We start from the raw sequence: 20,789 nt of genomic DNA on the forward strand, positions 1-20,789 counted from the left end.
GGCTCAGTGAATCTGCATTTTTTTTACATAAGATAACACGGACAGGCCGGGCAAGGTGGCTCACGCCTGTAATCCCAGCACTTTGGGAGGCCGAGGCGGGTGGATCACGAGGTCAGGAGATCAAGACCATCCTGGCTAACATGGTGCAACCCCATCTCTAATAAAAATACAAAAAAATTAGCTGGGTGTGGTGGTGGGCACCTGTAGTCCCAGCTACTCGGGAGGCTGAGGCAGGAGAATGCCATGAACCTGGGAGGCGCAGTTTGCAGTGAGCTGAGATCGCACCACTGCACTCCAGTCTGGGCGACTGAGCAAGACTCTGTCTAAAAAAATAAAATAAAATAAAATAAAGATAACATAGACAAAAATGGGACAGAGTAACAATCAGATATGCATTTGTGTCTGGTGGGCTGGGGTGACTGCACCTGTAAAGATAAACTATTGATTTACCTTGCCATAGTTAAATTTTTTTTTTTTTTTTTGAGATGGAGTCTCTCTCTGTTGCCAGGCTGGAGCGCAGTGGCATGATCTCAACTCACTGAAACCTCTGCCTCCTGGGTTCAAGCAATTCTCCTGGCTCAGCCTCCCGAGTAGCAGGGACTACAGGCACACACTACCACACCCAGCTAATTTTTCTATTTTTTAATATACTTTTAAGTTCTAGGGTACATGTGCACAACGTGCAGGTTTGTTACATAGGTATACATGTGCCGTGTTGGTTTGCTGCACTCATCAACTCGTCATTTACATTAGGTATTTCTCCTAATGCTATCCCTCCCCCTGCTCCCAAACCCACGGCAGGCCCAAGGGTGTGATGTTCCCCACCCTGTGTCCAAGTGTTCTCATTGTTCAGTTCCCACCTATGAGTGAGAACATGCAGCGTTTGGTTTTCTGTCCTTGTGATAGTTTGCTCAGAATGATGGTTTCCATCTTCATCCATGTCCCTGCAAAGGACATGAACTCATCCTTTTTTATGGCTGCATAGTATTCCATGGTGTATATGTGCCACATTTTCTTAATCCAGTCTGTCATTGATGGACATTTGGGTTGGTTCCAAGTCTTTGCTATGTGAATAGTGCTGCAATAAACATATGTGTGCATGTGTCTTTATAGCAGCATGATTTATAATCCTTTGTGTACATACCCAGTAATGGGATTGCTGGGTCAAATGGTATTTCTAGTTCTAGATCCTTGAGGAATCGCCACACTGTCTTCCACAATGGTTGAACTAGTTTACACTCCTACCAACAGTGTTAAAACATTCCTATTTCTCCACATCCTCTCCAGCATCTGTTGTACCCTGACTTTTTAATGATAGCCATTCTAACCGGTGTGAGATGGTATCTCACTGTGGTTTTGATTTGCATTTCTCTGATGACCAGTAATGATGAGCATTTTTTCATGTGGTTTTTGGCTGCATAAATGTCTTCTTTTGAGAAGTGTCTGTTCATATCCTTTGCCCACTTTTTGATGGTTTTTGTTTTCTGGTAAATTTGTTTAAGTCCTTTGTAGATTCTGGATATTTGTCCTTTGTCAGATGGGTAGAATGCAAAAATTTTCTCCCATTCTGTAGGTTGCCTGTTCACTCTGATGGTAGTTTCTTTTGCCAGGCAGAAGCTCTTTAGTTTGATTAGATCCCATTTGTCTATTTTGGCTTTTGTTGCCATTGCTTTTGGTGTTTTAGACATGAAGTCCTTGCTCATGCCTATGTCCTGAATGGTATTGCCTAGGTTTTCTTCTGGGATTTTTATGATTTTAGGTCTAACATTTAAGTCTTTAATCCATCTTGAATTAATTTTTGTATAAGGTGTAAGGAAGGGATCCAGTTTCAGCTTTCTACATATGGCTAGCCAGTTTTCCCAGCACCATTTATTAAATAGGGAATCCTTTTCCCATTTCTTGTGTTTGTCAGGTTTGTCAAAGATCAGATGGTTGTAGATGTGTGGTGTTATTTCTGAGGCCTCTGTTCTTTTCCATTGGTCTATATCTCTGTTTTGGTACCAGTACCATGCTATTTTGGTTACTGTAGCCTTGTAGGATAGTTTGAAGTCAGGTAGTGTGATGCCTTCAGCTTTGTTCTTTTGGCTTAGGATTGACTTGGCAATGCAGGCTCTTTTTTGGTTCCATATGAACTTTAAAGTAGTTTTTTTCCAATTCTGTGAAGAAAGTCATTGGTAGTTTGATGGGGGTGGCATTGAATCTATAAATTACCTTGGGCATTATGGCCATTTTCCCGATATTGATTCTTCCTATCCATGAGCATGGAATGTTCTTCCATTTGTGTCCTCTTTTATTGTGTTGAGCAGTGGTTTGTAGTTCTCCTTGAAGAGATCCTTCCCATCCCTTGTAAGTTGGATTCCTAGGTATTTTATTCTCTTTGTAGCAATTGTGAATGGGAGTTCACTCATGATTTGGCTCTCTGTTTGTCTGTTATTGGTGTATAGGAATGCTTGTGATTTCTGCACTCTGATTTTGTATCTTGAGATTTTGCTGAAGTTGCTTATCAGCTTAAGGAGATTTTGGGCTGAGATGATGGGGTTTTCTAAATATACAATCATGTCTTCTGCAAACAGGGACAATTTGACTTCCTCTTTTCCTACTTGAATACCCTTTATTTCTTTCTCTTGCCTGATTGCCCTGGCCAGAACTTCCAACACTATGTTGAATAGGAGTGGTGAGAGAGGACATCCCTGTCTTGTGCCAGTTTTCAAAAGGAATGCTTCCAGTTTCTGCCCATTCATTCAGTATGATATTGGCTGTGGGTTTGTAATAAATAGCTCTTATTATTTTGAGGTAGGTTCCATCAATGCCTATTTTATTGAGAATTTTTAGCATGCAGGCTGTTGAATTTTGTCAAAGGCCTTTTCTGCATCTATTGAGATAACTGTGGTTTTTGTCGCTGGTTCTGTTTATATGATGGATTATGTTTATTGATTTGTGTATGTTGAACCAGCCTTGCATCCCAGGGATGAAGCTGACTTCATTGTGGTGGATAAGCTTTTTGATGTGCTGCTGGATTCAGTTGGCCAGTGTTTTATTGAGGATTTTTGCATCGATGTTCATCAGGGATGTTGGTCTAAAATTCTCTTTTTTTGTTGTGTCTCTGCCAGGCTTTGGTATCAGGATGATGCTGGCCTCATAAAATGAGTTAGGGAGGATTCCCTCTTTTTCTATTGATTGGGATAGTTTCAGAAGGAATGGTACCAGCTCCTCTTTGTACCTCTGGTAGAATTCGGCTGTGAATACATCTGGTCCTGGACATTTTTTGGTTGGTAGGCTATTAATTATTGCCCCAATTTCAGAGCCTGTTATTGGTCTATTCAGAGATTCAACTTCTTCCTGGTTTAGTCTTGGGAGAGTGTACGTGTCTAGGAATTTATCCATTTCTTCTAGATTTTCCAGTTTATTTGCGTAGAGGTGTTATAGTATTCTCTGATGGTAGTTTGTATTTCTGTGGGATTGATGGTGATATCCCCTTTATCATTTTTTATTGCATCTATTTGATTCTTCTCTCTTTTCTTCTTTGCTAGTCTTGCTAGTGATCTATCAATTTTGTTGATCTTTTCAAAAAACCAGTTCCTGGATTCATTGATTTTTTGAAGGGTTTTTTGTGTCTCTATCTCCTTCAGTTCTGCTCTGATCTTAGTTATTTCTTGCCTTCTGCTAGCTTTTGAATTTGTTTGCTCTTGCTTCTCTAGTTCTTTTAATTGTGATGTTAGGGTGTCAATTTTAGATCTTTCCTTCTTTCTTTTGTGGGCATTTAGTGCTATAAATTTCCCTCTACACACTGCTTTAAATGTGTACCAGAAATGCTGGTATGTTGTGTCTTTGTTCTTATTGGTTTCAAAGAACATCTTTATTTCTGCCTTCATTTCGTTATTTACCCAGTAGTCATTCGGGAGCAGGTTGTTCAGTTTCCATGTAGTTGTGCGGTTTTGAGTGAGTTTCTTAATCCTGAGTTCTAGTTTGATTGCACTGTGGTCTGAGAGACAGTTTGTTGTGATTCCTGTTCTTTTACATTTGCTGAGGAGTGCTTTACTTCCAACTATGTGGTCAATTTTGGAATAAGTGCGATGTGGTGCTGAGAAGAATGTATATTCTGTTGATTTGGGGTGGAGAGTTCTGTAGATGTCTATTAGGTCTGCTTGGCGCAGAGCTGAGTTCAAGTAGTGGATATCCTTGTTAACCTTCTGTCTTGTTGATCTATCTAATACTGACAGTGGGGTGTTAAAGTCTCCCGTTATTATAGTGTGGGAGTCTAAGTCTCTTTGTAGGTCTCTAAGGACTTGCTTTATGAATCTGGGTGCTCCTGTATTGGGTGCATATATATTTAGGATAGTTAGCTCTTCTTGTTGAATTGATCCCTTTACCATTATGTAATGGCCTTCTTTGTCTCTTTTGATCTTTGTTGGTTCAAAGTCTGTTTTATCAGAGACTAGTATTGCAACCCCTGCTTTTTTTTTTGCTTTCCATTTGCTTGGTAGATCTTCCTCCATCCCTTTATTTTGAGCCTATGTGTGTCTCTGCACGTGAGATGGGTCTCCTGAATACAGCACTCTGATAGGTCTTGACTGTACCCAATTTGCCAGTCTGTGTCTTTTAATTGAGGCATTTAGCCCATTTACATTTAAGGTTAATATGGTTATGTGTGAATTTGATCCTGTCATTATGATGTTAGCTGGTTATTTTGCCTGTTAGTTGATGCAGTTTCTTCCTAGCATCAGTGGTCTTTACAATTTGGCATGTTTTTGCAGTGGCTGGTACCGGTTGTTCCTTTCCATGTTTAGTGCTTCCTCAGGAGCTCTTTTAGGGCAGGCGTGGTGGTGACAAAATCTCTCAGCATTTGCTTGTCTGTAAAGGATTTTAGTTCTCCTTCACTTATGAAGCTTAGTTTGGCTGGATATGCAATTCTGGGTTGAAAATTCTTTTCTTTAAGAATGTTGAATATTGGCCCCCACTCTCTTCTGGCTTGTAGAGTTTCTGCCGAGAGATCCGCTGTTAATCTGATGGGCTTCCCTTTGTGGGTAACCCAACCTTTCTCTCTGGCTGCCCTTAACATTTTTTCCTTCATTTCACCTGGGTGAATCTGACAATTATGTGTCTTGGGGTTGCTCTTCTCGAGGAGTATCTTTGTGGTGTTCTCTGTATTTCCTGAATTTGAATGTTGGCCTGTCTTGCTAGGTAGGGGAAGTTCTCCTGGATAACATCCTGAAGAGTGTTTTCCAACTTGGTTCCATTCTCCCTGTCGCTTTCAGGTAAACCAATCAAACCTATATTTGGTCTTTTCACATAGTCCCATATTTCTTGGAGGCTTTGTTCATTTTTTTTTACTCTTTTTTCTCTAACCTTGTCTTCTCACTTTATTTCATTAATTCGATCTTCAGTCACTGATACCCTTTCTTCCACCTGATCGAATCAGCTGTTGAAGCTTGTGCATGTGTCACGTAGTTCTTGTGCCATGGTTTTTGGCTCCATCAGGTCATTTAAGGTCTTCTCTACATTGTTTATTCTAGTTAGCCATTCATCTAAACTTTTTTCAAGGTTTTTAGCTTCCTTGTGATGGGTTCAAACATCCTCCTTTAGCTCGGAGAAGTTTGTTATTACCAACCTTCTGAAGCCTACTCCTGTCAGCTTGTCAAAATCATTCTCCATCCAGCTTTGTTCCATTGCTGGTGAGGAGCTGCAATCCTCTGGAGGAGAAGAGGCTGTCTGGTTTTTAGAATTTTCAGCTTTTCTGCTCTGGTTTCTCCCCATCTTTGTGGTTTTATCTACCTTTGGTCTTTGATGTTGGTGACCATCATCATGAGGTTTTGGTGTGGATGTCCTTTTTGCTGATGTTGATGCTGTTCCTTTCTGTTTGTTAGTTTTCCTTCTAACACTCAGGTCCCTCAGCTGCAGGTCTGTTGGAGTTTCCTGGAAGTCTACTCCAGACCCTATTTGCCTGGGTATCACCAGTAGAGGCTGCAGAACAGCAAATATTGCAGAACAGCAAGTATTGCTGCCTGATCCTTCCTCTGGAAGCTTCATCCCAGAGGGGCACCTGCCTGTATGAGGTGTCACTCGGCCCCTACTGGGAGGTCTCTCCCAGTTAGGCTACACGGGGGTCACAGACCCACTTGAGGAAGCAGTCTGTCCATTCTCCGAGCTCAAACACTGTGCTGGGAGAACCACTGCTCTCTTCAGAGCTGTCAGACAGGGACGTTTAAGTCTGGAGAAACTTCTGTTGCCTTTTGTTCAGCTATGCCCTGCTCCCAGAGGCAGAGACTACAGAGGCAGCTGGCCTTGCTGAGCTGTGGTGGGGTCCACCCAGTTTGAGCTTCCATGGCCACTTTGTTTACCTACTTAAGCCTCAGCAATGGCGGATGCCCCTCCCCCTGCCAGGCTGCTGCCTTGCAGGTTGATCTCAGACTGCTGCGCTAGAAGTAAGCAAGGCTCTGTGGGCTTGGGATCCACCAAGCCAGGCACGGGATATAATCTCCTGGTGTGCCATTCACTAAAACCATTGGAAAAGCACAGTATTTGGGTGGGAGTGTCATGTTTTTCCAGGTACCATCTCTCATGGCTTCCCTTGGCTAGGAAAGGGAGATCCCCCGACTCCTTACGCTTCCCGTGTGAGGTGATGCCCCGCCCTGCTTCAGATCACCCTCTGTGGGCTGTGCCCACTGTCCAACCAGTCCCCGTGAGACGAACCAGGTACCTCAGTTGGAAATGCACAAATCACCAGTCTCCTGCGTCAGTCACACTGGGAGCTGCAGACTGGAGCTGTTCCTATCTGGCCATCTTGGACTAATTTTTGTATTTTTAATAGAGATGGGGTTTCACCATCTTGGCCAGGATGGTCTCAATTTCTTGACCTCGTGATCTGCCTGCCTGTAATTCCAAAGTGCTTGGATTACAGGCATTAGCCACCATGCCCAGCTGCCATGGTCAAATTTTAACAGAAACACCTTAAAAGATCTTACAGCTCACTAGGAATTTCCTTGTGGGCAAAATATGGGGGAGGCATGTAGCTTTTCCTCTTGTAACAATCTTCTTTAGGAACCAAATGAGGGAGGCAGGTTTGTGTGATCCAGTTCCCAGCTTGACTTTTCCACTTGGCTTAATGAGTTTGGGGTCCCAAGATTTAATTTCCTTTCAGAAGACCTATCTGAAAGTCTCTGAAATTAGTAGAATGAGTTCAGACACTGTCTAGCCATCTCCAAGCTTATTTGATTTTCTTTCAAAGAATACCCACAAAGGTCTACAATCTCTTGTGTTGTTAGGTGTGGCCATGTGACTTCCTTCTCTTGTTAGGTGTACTCATGTGACTTCCTTCCCTCATTTGGTGTAGTCACGTGACTTCCTGCCCTTGCTAGGTACAGTCATGTGACTTCCTGCCCTTGTTAGGTGTGGTCATGGGACTTCCTGCCCTCGTTAGGTGTGGTCATGTGACTTCCTGCCCTCGTTAGGTGTAGTCATGTGACTTCCTGCCCTTTTTAGGTGCGACTGAGTTCTGGCTAATAAAATATCGTGAAAGTGAAGCACATTCACTTCCCAGGCATGTGCTCTTTGGTCTGCATGTCAAGGCCCAAGGCAACCTTGTCACAGGTAAAGTAACAGATCCTTTATCTCTCAGAGTCCCTGAATAACTGCATGGAACAAAGACTGTATATGAGAGAGAAATATACTTCTATTATGTAAAGTCACTCAACTACTATTGTCACAGCAGCTAATATGAACTAATGCAAGGCGTGGTTAAAAAATTTGGGCACTATAACAACAAAAACTAAAACATACAGTACTGTCTTCATAGTTGGAGAGCAGGCAGCCAGAAAACTGATATTGAGGGTTAGAGGGATGGAGACTTATGACTAGTAATGGCAAAACATTTGGGAAAATGTCAGTGATAACTTTTAAGTTAGACAAAATGCTTATTGGGCTTATAGTTCTAAGGAAAGAAATGGAATAAAAGAATGTTAGTACACTTGGCCCTCCATATCTGTGGGTTCCTCATCCATGGATTCAACCAACCACATATCAAAAATACTTGGAAAAAAATGGATGCTTGCATTTGTACTGAACGTGAACAGACTTTTTCCTTATCATTCCCTAAACAATACAGCAAAACAGCTATTTACATAGCATTTACATTGTATTAGGTATCATAGTAATCTAGATATGATTTAAAGTATAAAGGGTGATGTGTGTAGGTTATATGCAAATACGGTACCATTTTATTTTATTTTATTATTGTTTTGAATGGAGTCTCGCTCTGTCACCCAGACTGGAGTGCAGTGGCACAATCTCCACTCACTGCAGCCTCTGCCTCCTGGTTCAAGTGATTCTTCTGCCTCAGCCTCCCGATTAGCTGGGACTACAGGTGTGCCCCACCACACCTAGCTAATTTTTGTGTGTGTTTTTAGTAGAGACGGGTTTCACAATGTTGGCCAGGCTGGTCTTGAACTCCTGAGCTCAAGTGATCCACCCCCTCAGCCTCCCAAAGTAATGGGATTACAGACGTGAGCCACTGTGCCGGCTGTTTTTATATTCAAGACTTGAGCATCCATAGATTTTGGTATCCATGACAGTCTTGGAACCAATCCCCTGCAGATACTGAGGGACAACTGTACTGTATGTGTGTTGACAGCAGCTACATTTTGCAAGGCTTTAGGAGACAGCACTTAAGCAAAAACTGACCAGCTCAAAAGCAGACATGAAAGAAAACAGGGTTCAGGAATCTGAGGATTGAGAAGTAGGAAAAGCTGACTGCCACTGGATTGAAAGCAGCAGGAAAATAAGTTGAAAAAAGATTTTGAGAAGTTAAAGCCCTCCAAGACTCAGTCCTAAGGCCAAGACTTCATTACGGGTGTGGTGTTCTGTCCCAAGCCTCTGCAAATCACCGCCATTGAGTTAAAAAAGAGTGGAAAAGAGTTGAGTGAGAACAAAATAAATTAGGCTTGAGAATTGTGTCTAGGAAAGAAATCGGGGTGTGGTTCTGGATATAAGGAACTTCCTGGAGGCAAATCAATTAGAAGCTATTAAGAATTGTATAGCAAAAGAACCGTAAGAGCCTGAGTGCTATAGGGAACCTCCTCTCTGATCTTAAAATAGAGCACTATAATTGAAGTGACACATCTGTGTCATGATAGAGCAAGCTGGGCAGAATGGCCAAAGACTAGGGCCATGTTGAACCCCAGCTGGCCTATTTCCAGGCAGTCTCTGCCCTGAGTTTGGTAAAGCTGATGCACAGGAGACCAGGTTTTAAACATCGTTGGCCCACACATCAGGAAGAGTCCCACAGCATGAGGAAGGCAGCCCAGGCCTGCAGACTTTCCCCTTGCTCTGGTGGCACTTGGCCCCACACCATCTGTGTAAAGCTTCTGGGTCATGCTGCGGATCTGCCATAGGAAGTAGGGTTCAGGGGAGCTAGCCTCATCCATCTCACAGCTGTTTCTCACCTCCAGCCCTTGGCCCTCCAAACTTAGGAGAGTTACTAAGGTTCCCTGAGGCTCACTTCCCTTTTTTATTTCTTTTCTTAAAACCTTTTTTATAACAGCTTTATTGAGATGTAATTTATATACCATAATACAATTTACCCATTTAAAATATATATCATCATCATAAAGCTGAAATTGTTCCCTGAATTAATTCAGGGTGTATTGACATAGTTCCGGTTGTTATTTCACAAAGTGGCCTTTGAAAAGACTTTCCCCCTTACTTACCATTATCATCATCATCAACAGTAGCAACAGTAATGCTTTATTGAGCACTTATTATATAATGGGCCAAGAATGGCAAATGGTATTTAGGAAATGATATTTATGTATTTTAAGTTTTCTTTGCTATAATTAGGAAAAAAATTAAACTAATATAATTTATTGAAAATTCCTTAATAAACAAGTACATGACTGATAAAGAAACCAATAAATCAATACAATATTGATTACAAATTGAATGATTACAAATAAAAAATTATATGAAGGAAATTAACAGGGTAAAGTAAAAGAGGACAAGAGGGAGGAAACTACTTAATTAAAAAGATCTGGGAATAATTATACAAGGAGAAATTTCCATTTAATCATTTATTGCAATAAAATTGATTAGTAAGGTTTTAAAAAAATTTATATTGAACTCTTTTCATATTTTGGAAACATTTCAATGATGACCTGACGTCAAGGAGGCAAATCAGTTTTCAATCCATTTGCATTCCCGGAGAAAAGACTTTTTTATGGTGCACAGGTGGGTCAACACCCTTTGGGTAAGGAGGTTGTGCCCTGGGATAGGATGAAGTTGTTAGTGCTGTTCACAAATATTGCCCTCTAGAAACATGGTAGGATTGTACTTCACTGCCCTTTTGAAGTTAGGCATGGTCACATGGTTTGCCTTGACCAATGAGATGTGAGCAGAAGTGATGTATGTCACTCTGGGAGGAAGCTTCAAGAGCCAGTATGCTATTCGCATCTTTCCTTTTCCACCACCACATGAACATGGAAGTCTTCCCCAGCCTGGCTTCCTAAGTGGTACGGCAAGCTGACTTCTGCCAGCCTGCTTTGGACTGTAGTGTGAATGAGCTAGAAACCTTTGTTGTGCTAGGCCACTGAGATTCTGTAGTTGCGTAGCTTATTCTGTCTGTTTCAGCACATAAGTCTCAGGATATGGTCACTTTATAAGATCAAAATAAACCAGTCCTTTCTAGGATTCATTTCCTTCCCCACATCTCACAAGTCTCCAAGCTTCTAGTTCTCACGGCAGAGCCTCCCTGGCCATTTCCTTACATGGGGGCACCCGTCTGTCACTGTCTGAAGGATCCACGCACTGCAGCCTTCCAGGCCTGAAAGTCCCCTTGTCTTGGAAAGGGGCTTCTTCTCACCTTGCGTGTAGCTACTTCTTCATGTAGACTCTAAGTCTTAGGCTCTTTTGCATGGCGGTGTTACTATGACCAGTAGCATTTGCCTTGGGACAGGAACTGAGCTCCTGAGATGGCTCACCCCTTCTTTTTTCACTTTAGAGCAACTTTCTGTCTTCTCCTTCTCACCCTTTAATGGACACTGGCCCAGGTGGTTAAACTCCCCTGTCCCATACTCTTCTAGACAAGCTGTCCTGCTCCCATGTGCCAGGACTCTCTGGAAGGTTCTGCAGCTTGTCCCTGTCATCTCACTGAACCACAGCGTGATTCTGACCACACTCCTATTTCTTTTGTATCAGCAGAATTTTACCAGTTTCATCTATTTATCTGACATTTTTGTCCCCCCTTTTCATTCTTACTCCACACTTCTTAGGGCTTTAGTAATAAGGTTCCTTACATCTGGAGAGCTGGGCTGTTACTGTAAGTGGATATGTATCTAGCAGTCTCCTGGGGCTTGATATAGGAAAATTTAGGAAGTAAAATGTATAATTCTTGAATACAAAATGTCTACAACCTTGAGAAAGAACTTGTGTATGTGAAATAATGTGTGAATGAAAGAGTATTGCATTTGAGCATTGTATATACAACAGTAAATTGTATGTCATATGGTTTAGGCAACTGAAAAATTGGGCAGTAATTGATTAGGCTCAAACTGCATAGTGATCATTTTATTAGCAAGGTACATAAGCCTTGATGAGGTGTTGAAGAAAAAGACTGCTGCATTTTCTTTCTCATCCTCTCGGGTGTGAAAGAACAATAGTTAAAGGGGAAGTAGGAGGTAAAAGCCACTGATGAGATCAGCAGAAATGTGGAAATGGGACACTTTTGCTTCATTGGATGACAGAACCTGTACTGAGATGACCACCCAAGTTCACAAGTGGATACAGAGAAACCAAGCATTTACTGAAACTGTTTTCTTGAGATTCTATAAGAATTATCAAGAGCACAAGTGAAAACCATGGCAAAATCAAATCCTTTAAATTCGTATCCTTGATCTTCATTGTGAAGTTAGAGAGTGCCTTTTAAAGCTACATAGACTACAGAAATTAAAGGCTGTGAATCAGGACGCTTCCGCTGAAAGGCAAATACAACCATTTTTGTTAGCCTCCTGTGGATACCCAAATATATCCCAGAAAATGTCGTCTCTTCTAAGGAGATGTGGCTTTTGGTACATCCCCCTCTTCAGGGAGTCCCACAGCATCACTGCAGCTAAACTCCTCCCTGTGGCTTTGTTGTTGTCTGAAACAGCGTTCCAAAGAGGAATTTCTGTCTCTCATTCTTGCAGATGTAAAAAAGTTGGTGTGTATTGTATGGCTATTTAGCAACAATCAACAAAGCTTATGGGAAAAGAAAAGGTCTCCAAGAAGGGGAAAGAAGTGTGAGAAAAAGCAGCTGTTATCACACTTTTATCTTTTCTGAGCCATTAATTTAGTTGTAGATTTCTCCAGATCAACTCCCTTCTCTAACTCTGCTCTAGTCACTCACAAGAGGACAAAAGATCAGCAGTTCCTGTGAACACATGGTGCATTTTGACTTGGGCAGGACTAGCTTTCATACAAAACAGCTGAGACAGGGAATTCCGGGTCATGGTTCTTTACCACCAGGGCCATTGCATCCACTTCAGCTCGGGCAGCATTTGCCCCCAGCCCTTTCCTCCTTTTGTCTCCCCAGGCTCCATCCTCTGCCCTCACTGGCACCAAGCAATGCTGCCCATGCTGTTGTGCAATGGACGGGACTTTGGCTGGGCTGGATGCTGCCACCCAATCTCATTCCCTGCCCTGGTCTTGGCTCCCTCCCTGATTATCCTCGTCCTTGAGCCCCTGAAGGGCTCTTTATTCTCCACCACCTCGGTTCACAAGCTGGACCTGTGACCCCCTGAGGATTCCCAGGACTGACCCTGCACGCCCCAGGATTCTATTTGTATGTCCATATATCCTGTGTCTTGTGTGTCCACACATCTTCCATCCCTCTCCTTGGCAAACCCTGCCAAATGACCACCTCCATGCAGGTGATCCTCTCTTCTGAGCTTGTCAGCAACTGCTTGATATCTTCTTCTGGGCGCCCACTGGCTCCTCATCTGTAATATGTCTCAAACTCACCTTCTCTTTTCCAGTTCTCATATTCTGTTCTATCACTTCCCCCTGTTCGGGTCTCAGGGTCTTTTCCACACAGCCTCTTCTTCCTAAAATGTGTCCCCTTTCCCTGTCTCAGCCACATTCTGTGTATGGCTGCAGTCTCCTCATCCCTCTAGGATCAGCAGAATGTTGCCTGCACAGATAACCTACCCCCAGACCACCCTCTCTGAGTAGGTCTCTCCTCTTGTCCTCTCCTGTCACTCTGTGAACTTCCATCATGACACTTCCAACTACACTTGTAATTGTTTCATCTTTTCTTGTCTCTAGTCTGATTTCCTGACTATCCTCTATGCTCCGCCTGGCAGGGATGAAGTCTGTTTTTTTCAGCACTGAATACTCTTGAGTGTGATGCCTGGCACATAGCAAAAGCACAGTGATTACGTGCTGAATGAGTGGATGGATCTTCCTGGCCACCCTGCCCTGAACTTTATATATCTATTTTTTCCTCTTTCATGCTCTCCAAATCCAGTCTCATAATTATTAACAATCTTGTTCAATATGGGCCCTCATTTTTGGATTCTTGTAATGGTTTCCTAACAAATGTCCCATTTTATTGATTCCCCCTGTTGTCTCTGTCACCATTACTGCTTGGTGACTTTTTCTTGAAGTGTTTGTCATAATCGTTAGTTATATTCAAAAACCTTCTACTTCTCTTGGAACTTAGCCTGGCAATCAAGATTTCCTGATTGTGTTTTCCATTCCATCCCCTCCAGATCCTCCACCTAGTCACGTGGTGTCTCAGCCTCACCATTTGCACTCTCTGACTGTGCCCGCGTCTGTGTGTCCTTCCCATCCACCTGCAAGCCCCACTCCCCACTAGAATTAGACCCTGCTCTCTCAGAAGTCTCTACTTTTGTCTCTGTTCACTTACAACACGTGACTTTCTACCTTGTACTATAGTTTTTTTAATATACCCTCTATTTTCCTAAGCGGATGGCAAACTTCTCAACAGAGAAGACTATATGTATTTTTGCACTTTATTTACTCAATGCCTAGAAAATTTGGACTTAATAAATATTTGCTGAATGAATACACAAGTAATGCATAACCTTGAATGCAGATCAGCTACACTAAGTAGGATAAGAGATGCCAGGTACCGTGAGATGGGGGGAGTGGAACAGAGAGTGCAGAGTTTAAGACCCTTCTCGTTCTCTTCTCAGAGAGGGCTCACCTAGTGTGGAGAACTTTCTCTTGAACTCCGAGCTTCTCTGTTACCTTCCTTATTAGACCTTGAAGTGGCAGTGGGGACCCTGGCTCGCAGGCTGTTGTGAGGAATGGGATGGGGCCTGATCCCTGGCTTCACCTCCTGTTGTTTCACCCCACTGCATTAGCTTAGAGCTGACAGAGCAGAATTTGCCTGAGCCCAAAATGACCACAAGAAAATAGATCTGGATTGGAATTAGCCTACTGGAAAATGGAACAGTTACCAATTTTTCTTTAACTTTCTTTTCTCCCCTCCTCATCAGATATGAGAGTCTAAGTCCTATTCAAATGGTAAAGTTAAAATAATTGCTTTCTGAGACCTAGTAGGTGTATTATTTTTTTCCTTGAGGCTCAGGGCCTTTTATTAGCAGAACTTATAGCAAGGTGGAAAATCGGTTTATCTCATGGGCTAGTTCCAACTGTGGGGAAGTTCCCTAGAGCACATTTTCCTCAAATTATTTATCCTCTTGTATACAAGTGTCATGACCTGTTACTGTTGTCTGCCATGCATGCAGGAGGAGGGAGTGGAGCACATACATTATTTATTTGGCATATGCCAGCCACTTTGCTGATCACCGTGCATATGGGTCCAGAAGAAAGAGGAACAATTTGGCTTCACGTAGCTCAGGCATTTGAGGAAGGCACACAATTAAATTATGAATTATGAAGAACCTTATGGGAGGAGAAGCACATAGAACTTTGGGAATATGTGATTGAAAAGAAATGGGAAAACTTAACCCCTGAAGTAGTGCTAGTATTGTCATCCCCATTTTACTTATGCAAACATTGAGACTTAGAGAAGAAAACAAATTTGTCATGGGTCACGTGTTGGCTATAAGTTGCAGAATTAGGATTTTTACCTAAGACAGCCTTACTTCAAACATGCTGTTCGAATAGAGATGTGAACATAAGCAAGCATGCAGTGGTATACTTGTTAGCTTGTGCTGTCTTGTGAAAGGTAATTGTATATTTTCAGGAAGTTTGCAAGCTTTCTGATGTTGTGCTGAACTTGAAAGCAGCCATGGTGGGAGTATCTACACCATAGAAATTGGTACCCACTATACATCAAAGATTTTTCCTCCCCAAAGACCTGGTTGTTAAACATTGACCAGCAAACAGTGGATGTACAATACTACCACATTCTTTAAAAATTCACAAAATATAACTAAATTTTTACAAAGAAGTAAATCCAGTGGATGTGAACTTTTTGTGGCACGGGAATCATTTTGGGAGGTGGGGGCTTGTTAAAAGGAGTTTGGGTTCAGTAAGTCTGGGCTGTGGGAAGAATCTACATTTTAAAAAAGACTCAAAGTGAAATGAGAACACACTTTAGGACATACTCAAACTTTTCAAGTGAATATTTTCCTTTTTTTTGAACACTAAAGGTGCCAGGTGAACTTCCTAGGTCAGTGATTCCAACCCTGACTATGCATTAGAATCACCTGGGGAGCCAATACAAACTATCAGTGCATAGGCTGCCCCCACCGACCCAATTAAATCAGGGCTTGAATCAACGAATTGGTGTCACGTGCCCAACTATTTCAGCATTGCCATGTACAAGTGACTTCTGTGATTCCCGTTGTGCCCCTCCCACTTTTGAACTTGAGTGTCTACTGCAATGATCTCGGTGTGGTCATTATGTGCTGGGTATATGGAGCAGACAACTCCAGTCTCCAGGTTACAAGTCTTCAGATGAAGAGGAACTGTATTTAAAGAAACATACCTGATAGCTTCATATGCACCAAGACATGATTTAGAAGATGAGATCCTGGACCTCCATTCTGAGCCTGTTGCTGTAATGAGATGAGAATCTTGGGGGTTGTGGGAGAGGGTGAATGAACTTTGAATGTGGCAGGAATATAAATAATTAGTGGTTAGAGGATGGGCTACAGCAGATTAAAGATGGCTACAAATTCTTTGATACCTCTCCCACTAGGAGGTGGGATTTATTTCCAATCCTTTTGGGTCTGGGCTGCCTGACCGCTTTTGCCAATAGAGAATGGCAGAAGTAACACTAAGCCTGGTCCTTAAAAAGAATGGCAGTTTCTGTCAGTTTCTTGAGCCCCAAGCTATCTTTGCCATATGTGAAGACTATGAAGATATTCCCTGAGGCTACATGGAGAGAGGGGGGGGGAGAGAGAGAAGGGGAGAGACAGAGGGGGAGAGAGAGGGTGAGAGAGAGAGGGGAGAGAGAGGGCAGACAGAGGGTGAGAGAGAGAGGGGAGAGAGAGGGGGCAGAGAGGGGGAGAGAGAGAGAGAGAAAAGAGAAGAGAAGAGAGAAAAGAGAAGAGAAGAGAAGAGGAGAAGAGAAAAGAAAAGAGAAGAGGAGAAGAGAAAAGAGAAGAGAACAGGTGAGCTCAGATTCCCATTCGTTCCTATCAAGGCACCAAGCATGTGAATAAAGCATGTGAGTGAAGTCATCTTTGATTCTCCAAACCAGTTCAGCTGCCAGCTAAATGCCACCGACTAATCCCAATTGACACCACAAGGAGCAGAAGAATCACCTGGTTAAGACTTGCTCCAATTCCTGTTCCTCAAAATTGTGAGCTCTCATGAAATGGCTGTTGTTTTCAGCTACTAAATTTTGTTGTGGTTTGTTATGCAGCAGTAGATAATCAGAACTCTCCCCCAGGTGATTCTAATGTGCAGCCCAGCCGTTCAAAAACAGTTTCACCTGGGTAGTCATGAAGATTTTTTTGTTTCCCTCTAGCCCTTTATCCACACATTACCAAACCATTTTCTTCTCTAATTCTGCAATTCCCTCATTGAACTTTGTCAAGCACGGGTATGATGGCTCCCTAAGTAAACTACTTTTATGTGGCTAAGGACATCTCATGCGTTTGGACAGAATGATCCGTTTCCCCCATTTAACATTCAATTAAGTGTCGTGGGCTTTTAAAAGAGACCAAGCACTGGACAGGAGTGAGGAAAACTTGACAAAGTCCCAGCTTTGACATTACTACCTCTATGACCTTGGGCAAGTCATGTATATTTTCCCCATCTTATTTTTAACATTTATAAAATGAGGAAGTTAGATTACTTGTCTCTCAGTTCCCCTTCACTTGTGGGACTTTGAGACATTGTAAGGATGTTGAATAGTAACTATCAATGGGGAGAAATTCTTTTCACAGAAAACACACAACTCATCAATTTCCTCTTGATTGCCCTGACTCAGTCTAGATTTATACCCACCACCTTGGGGCGAAAAGTTATGTCTACATCACTAGTAACATCCTCAGGCACTTAACTTCCTGAGGATGTACGCCCATTTTAAATGCACGAAGCTCAAGAAGAAAGAAAAAGAAATAAAATTGAATTCAACATGCATTCTTTCATTCCATAAGATTCAGTAGAGGCTTTGTGTTCCATGTGATTATGCCAGGCAAAAGATGTTCAATGCCATGGGCTGTTCCGGGGAATGAGAGATAGAGTAATGAAATTCATGACATGTAAGTTTGGATTTACAAGTCAACAACAAATCCCTCTGTGAGTTTTCAGAATTTATCCACCTCAATGTTAAAAGCCGAAAGAAAGAGTTCTTTGTGTGTAAAGTGAAACCATATTCCATCCTAAATCTTTAAATATAGTTGCTCACTTCCTTCAGCTCCTGTTAAGCACTGCTGACCTTTCCCAAAGTATTCTTTTCTGGTCTCCACTAATAGCAGAAGATCTAACCCACTGCTGTTAACAATACACATTACAGGATTTTGAAACCTGAAAGTAGTAGCTCCAAGCAAATTGGAGTTGTTTTTTTAATTCCTTTATTTTGAAAGTTTAGGCATAATCTGGGGTAGAAGTTCATGTGTTCGTGGTAGTTAAAAAGTCAAGGTCAAACTCTACATGCCACAGGGAATCATAAAAAAAAAACAAAAAGCAACAAAAAAAAACCTCTGTTCTTCTCCCCGCTTAAATCAGAACCAAAGTATTCCCCAGTGAGAACATATCTCTCATCTTTCACTCAGAACAAAAAGCAGCAGTACAAAACATGAACTGCATGGTGTTTGCTACCCCTGGGTGGCAGCTGCTAGCATGAGCATTACCATTTGTATTCAAGGGATCTTTTATTCCCAGTTGCATGAGCCAAGCCACAGGGCTTGCAAGAATGCTTGGGATGCTTCTTGTGGACTTAGGACACAAAGAATCTGTGGTGTGGCTCTGAAATGGGAACCGCTAAAGACAGAAGAACTGAAAGGGATATTTAATATGTTAGTAAGGACATTGCTATTCATGTATGGAGTATGTATGTGTGCAGAAGACTGTGTGTGTGTGTTTATGAGGATATGTATATGCTGATTTTAAAGTCTCTCTCTGTTTTTAGACAATTGAAGTTATTGTTTTCTATATATACCCAGAAGAGTGTCAAAATGCCTTAATGGGCAGTGAGCCTTCATACCTGTGGTTGGCCAAGTTCAACAAGGCAATTGCAGAATTAGAGAAGGGGACTGTGTTTTTCTTATTAATGGTTAAGCCATTGCCCCGATAAGAGATTTTCAAAGTTTGCAAACAGGAAACTGGTCACCCAAGCTGGAAGTCCTTCTAAAATAGACCCCCTATTTCAGTCAGTATTGAGTAATTTTAGTATGCCAGTGGCTCTAACAGAAATTGTTTTCCATAAAACATGCAAATTGATATGTTTTCAACTCATTCTATCTCTCCTAAAAAGACTCCAGAAAAGTCACCCACAGTACTACCCGGTACAGAAAGGGAAAAGTTTGAAACATTTTTGTTTACATCAAAGTCAGGGAAACCATTTCATACTCTGAATGTTCTTGAGATGATTAATGCCTGCATTGACAGCACCTCCTTCTTAACCAAGGTTGCAGTGAAAGTGAACTTGAGTTTATAGTTCGTGGTCCATAACTGAAACATCATAGATTTAGGTATACAGAAATAGAGCTGGTAATACAAACAAGACCTTGAATTTTACCTGAAGTCGGTGATAGACTCCCCTTAGCTATTTTCCCTTTATTTATTTTTTCCAAATTATAGATGAATTTATGAGCAGTTAAGGGTAAAGGGGACCCTAAGGATAGATCAATTTTCCTTAATCCCATGTAACTAACAAATAGAGGTCATATGCAAGTAGAACAGCTTTTAGGTGTCAGGCTAAAAGAATTCTTGATGAGATTGCTCATGTGGAAAGAAAGTATCCCTTTTAAAGTCACCCACTTTGCAAGGGTACCGTTGAGCTGTGTGAGCTAAATAAGGCTTGTACAGTTACTGCATTACTTCCCTTCCAGCCCTGGAGACTACAAGCAAAGGAAGATACTTCCTTATTTAATTTGATAATGGTACTAAATGAAACAAATAACAACAAGCTCTTTTGAGTTAGAGAATCAAAAGAAGACAAGATGTATTAATAGCAGAAAACATTGAACTAAGATACAGTAATGACTCTGTTGTTCAAATTGATCCAGCTCTTTATTTACATTATTGAAAAGCTAGAGAGTAGCGGAAATGTTGCCTTTGGTGACAGTTCAACCTCAATGGATCAAATCCAGCTTCATTTCTGGCCTGACCATATACATGGAAGTGATGCCTAATGTAAGGGTCCCCTGGCAGTACTTGTAATTTACAAGATTGATTTTTTTTTTCCTCTGAAGAGCTGTTAAATGTGATTAATTCAACTGAAACTCAGGAAAATTCCCTTTTTCTTTTGCAAACAGAGGTAGAGGAATTCACAATGATCTGGAACACAGAATCATCAGTCATAAGGTCAGTCCCCTGCTTTGACCTTTGCCAAATGGTGAGTTGATTGACTTTTCCCAGTATGAAACATGAGGACCAATGCCTGACACTCAAATGTGAAGATACCCAGGGCCCATGTTAATTTTTAACTTTGTGATTTCTACACCAAACACAGGGCTTATTTTTAAGCATCTGCAGAAAATGTTTTTTATTGTCACAGGAAACCTAAAAATAACCATAACCTTGAATACTCAGATCGTTGAGCTTGATTAAGACACCAACCAAACTGCGGTACTGAGGTCATGGACCGCCTCTGGGAGGAATAGAATTCTGTCTGCCCCGGGTGCTGGGTGTATGAATAGGGCTGAGAAAGCAGGCAAGTCTAAGGTCTCCATGGAGCTCAATCCAGGGGGCAGGGCCTATCCTGGGAGCCAGATGTGAAAGTTTCCTGTCCATTTCTGTTGCTGGCTTTGCTTTCATGAGCAGACAATTTACAACAAATGAAATAGAAATGGCCCTTAAACATGAAACTTGTTCACACTCACTCATAATTAGAGGAATACAATTAAAACAACACTGAGATACCATTTCTTGCCTGTCGGGCTGGCAAAAATTAATAAATTTTACAACACATTCTGTTACATGCATTGCTGGTAGGATGTCAAGCTGGTACAACCTTCTAAAAGTGAAATTTGGCATTACTTTACAAAGCTACATGTGCGTTTACTGTTGGACTCAGAATCTCATTTTAGAAATCTAGCCCAAAATTCACTTCCAATGATATGACAGTACATATGTACAAGATTGTTCACTGAAGCATCATTTGTAATTGCAAAATATTGGAATCAATCTAAATGCCTACAGATGGAAGAATGATT

General features: G+C 41.7%; 1 protein-coding gene across 1 annotated transcript in view; it reads left to right on the plus strand.

Moving 5' to 3' along the window:
- Window positions 1–20,789, plus strand: part of FRMD6 (FERM domain containing 6) — a 366,574-nt gene that overhangs the window by 46,680 nt on the left and 299,105 nt on the right. Inside the window, exon 3 of the mRNA XM_063596208.1 lies at window positions 19,890–19,969. The gene's annotated coding sequence lies outside the window, so the exon portion shown is untranslated. The remainder of the gene's footprint in view (window positions 1–19,889; window positions 19,970–20,789) is intronic.

This window comes from Pan paniscus, chromosome 15, assembly GCF_029289425.2.
Source record: "Pan paniscus chromosome 15, NHGRI_mPanPan1-v2.0_pri, whole genome shotgun sequence".
NCBI lineage: Eukaryota > Metazoa > Chordata > Mammalia > Primates > Hominidae > Pan > Pan paniscus.